The following is a 3,741-nucleotide window of genomic DNA, read 5'->3' as shown; positions in this document are numbered from 1 at the left end:
ATCATGTAATTTGGAAATAAATTGGACTTTGTACAAAGGGGAAGCAGACCATGAAATGCACAATGAGATCTGAGAATTATTAGCCAGGCCTTGGGAAAACGTGTGAAATGTTTTCCTGGCATTTTCAGGCACCCCTTTTTATTTTCCTCACCCTGTGTCCATTCTACCCTCAGCCAACTGCCTACTGCTCTCTCCCTGACTCCTTGACACCCAACTCAAGAGAAAAGCTGCTGTCTCCAGTTTATACCCATGCTTCTCTCTATTTGAAAAGTTCTTGCCCTGCGTGTCTTCATGGCCATCCTTGATGCTCCCTCCAACCTGTCTCCTGAATGTCCCCACTCAGTTATTATCATATTACCCAGCTGGCTTTGGAGCTACAGTCACCAGGGTTTGTCATCTTGAACAAGTATTTAACTTCTCTGTGGTCCAACTTTCTCATCAGAAAAATTCTTAAAGGATATGCATCATAGAGCTACGAGAATTAAATAGATCATTATTTGCAAAATACAAAGCAGTAATTGCTATTACCCTATTTTATTCCATTTTATACATTTTATTATGTGTTATTATCTTAATATATTTCTATACTTATTTATTCATTTATTAACTGCTTATCTCTACTGTTGCGATAAGAGAGTAGGGAACTTGATTTTCCTCTTCATCTATATCCCAAGTATTCAGGAAACTTCCTGGCAAAGAAAAGTCCCTTGAGAAATAGATGCTAAGTAACGGGTAGTTGTTCACATTTCAAGGAACTTCACTATGTTCTCAGGCCCCTTCAGTGTCAGTCTTATTTCTAACCACTGAATGAATCTCTGTTCTGATTGAAGGAGATTCAGGACTTAGTAAAGAGGGTGGTGAAGGACGTTATAGACCCATGTGAACAGGCGGTCCCAATTCTGTGTTGACATAAGTCACCTATGAACATGGAGAAGAGTCCCTTCTCAAATAATTTTCCCAAGTGAAGCATAGTAGTTTCTAAAATACCATCCATTTCTTCACTTAAGCTCTGGCTTTACCAGAGGGTTATGTAATTTTCAACTATCTTATTTTTTCTTTGTCATTATAAATAAACCTCTGACAATAAAAGCGGAATTTGTGTTTATTGTCCTCTAAATATTTTGGCCACTTGGCCACATTTATGCATATACCCTGGCAGACATACTGATAACATTATAAAAATGAAACATGGAGCCAACTCGGTTCATCTCTCTTTCTCTCTCTCTCCCTCTCCCTCTCCCTCCCTATGTACTCCGTCTTGGCTTGGATTTCTTCCACTTTAGACTACCTTTTTCCACATGGCAGAACACATGACTGCCAACAGCACCCACCATTCACAATTCACAGTCCTCATCACTGAGAGGAAGTATCCATTTTTAAAGTGTGAGAGCAGAAGGGGTGGGGGCAAGAGAGAACATATCTGTTACCTTTAAGGTCATGACCAGAAGGATGCACAAATCACTTCTGCTCACATCCTACAAGTCGGCATTTAGATTCACAGTCAAACTTAGCTGCAAGGAAGACTGGAAAACACGTCTTAACTAGGGCAGTTATAGATAGGTCCACATATAGTTTTTAAAAAGCTACTAAAGGAAGAGGAGTGGTATGAATGCCAGAGGACAGCTCCCATTGAGCAAGCATGGCAAGGAAGACCCAGTACGACCAACCCAGCATCGTTAGAGCCACACAGCTGGAGAAGAAACAGAGATTGAGCAAAAGTGGGCGGTTTCCCCCCAAAAGAGAGGGGATTTTTGAAAAACATCAAAAAAAGTACTTCACTAGTGCAGATAAGGCTTTTACTTTTAAGTTCTTTTTTATAGCGCATTGAGTAAGCTAACTAAAGTTCAGGCCGAGCGGGTTTAGTTTTGGTTTCCTCTGCTGTGTTATGGTAGCTTTATTTTTAATAAAAATAAATAAATAAAGGATGGAAAGGAATGTTTGTCAGGGAAACCAACAACTTGTTTTTTTTTTTCAGATAAATTATTGTTTGTTTGCTTTTTTATAATAGCACCTGAATTTCTAAGAAGTTCTTATTAAGGCATTAAGAAAATGTGCTGTGTCCTCCCAGGTGAGCCATTATGCACTGGGTGAAAAGGGGGACATTAGAAACGAAGTAATTTTTTCCAACAAATGATAAATGACAGACGCTCCAGTGAAGTCCTCTGCCTGTACTCAGCTCCTGTGTCAGTCCCAGAAGTAGCAGTGACTCAATGGAACCCGGCCCCATGCCCTTTTAATCGCTCCCCTCATTCCGTACAGAAAGCGGAAATGTTCAAATGTCTTCCAGGTATCTAAATCAGAGACACCCCCAAATCTCTGTCAGCCTATGAGCATCCCTGACGTGTTGCCCAACATGTGCTCCACAGAGATGTCGCTACTGCGTCCACCTAACGATCTTCCGTTTTTTTTTTTTTTTTAATCTGATGCGTAATCCTCTGTATCACCGCTGCCAAAATGGCTATTGTATGTTTTAAGTAGGAGAGGGCGGCTGCCACGCAGCTAAATTGGAGGCATGGCTATTTTTAGTGCTTGTTGAAAGGACTTACATAAAGAGCTCTTCTATTCACCCTTTTGGGATCCTCTTATGTAAAAGGCCTGGCACGAGTGTAAGGTATTATTATGACTATAAAAGCTCCTCACTCTGTAATCAGAGGAAAGGCAGTATTGTGGAGAAATACCACGCAGTTGCGTGGCAACGAATCCTAGTGGAGTTCGTTACTACGCAGAGGAGTTATTACGTGCGCTTCAAGGCAGCCCGGCCAAGGCAGCACCCAGCCCACAGAAGGTGAACACCCACCTGTTGCCTCAGGGCGTTTTCTCCTCCATCCCGGTAATTCCGTGGAATTCCAGATGAAGTTGGGGGGTTTGCTTCCCCGCGTTGAGCCCGAATACCAGTAAAGGGCGGATTGTTTGGCAAATATGTTTTTCATTGTGAGAGAATGAAAAGGCACAAGACTCACAAAGGGTCAGCAACAGTGGGAAATCCACAGGGCAGACTGTGCCCGATCCTGGTGATTCTAGAAATGTAATTAGGTGCCCCTAACCTCTAAAATAGGGATAGGTATTCTAGCTCAAGGCCTTCTCTTGTTAAAAAAATAAAAACTTAGATGCTTTCTATTTGGTAAATGCCATGGTTTGCCTGCCGGCATCCTTTCTCTCTTTTCGCGGTCAATAAGATTTGATCTCCTGAGAAACTACTCCTTCCTCACTCTTCGATCCATGTGGTTTGGGTGGATCTGAAGCCCGCCTATTACAGAGCATGGGAAGTCACACCGAGCCTGCCAGTCGGCACATTGCATTACCTGAGGTGGGCTCAGGAGTTAGCACCTGACGACGCCAGGGCAATGAGGCTCCTTCTTGGACTTCTTTTGAAACTTCTGAGAAAGAGGAGCTGTCTTTCTCCTGGGCTATCTTAGTCTGTTGACTGGCCTGCTCCGATGGTGGCTACCTTGCCTCTTGCGGACATAAGTTTCTCAGGGGGAAGCCAGCACAGAGGAGTGCAGAGCCACAAAATAGAGGACACAAATTACCAACTGCATCTTTTGAACAACTGGGCCCAGTCAGAACAAATGTACTCTCCCCACATTTTGTCAATAGACTCTTTTTTTTTTGGTGGGTTTTAAATGTAAACTTGTTTAAATTAAGTTTCTGCCCCTTGGAATGAGAAGCTTCCCTACCAATATTCATCACAAGCACCAGCTTTGGAATTACATCTGCTGCCTGCCACTAACTGCTTGTGTG

Source organism: Furipterus horrens, unplaced genomic scaffold, assembly GCF_987537825.1.
Source record: "Furipterus horrens unplaced genomic scaffold, mFurHor1.1.pri manual_scaffold_1, whole genome shotgun sequence".
NCBI classification, from domain to species: domain Eukaryota; kingdom Metazoa; phylum Chordata; class Mammalia; order Chiroptera; family Furipteridae; genus Furipterus; species Furipterus horrens.
This window is presented reverse-complemented; position numbering follows the sequence as displayed.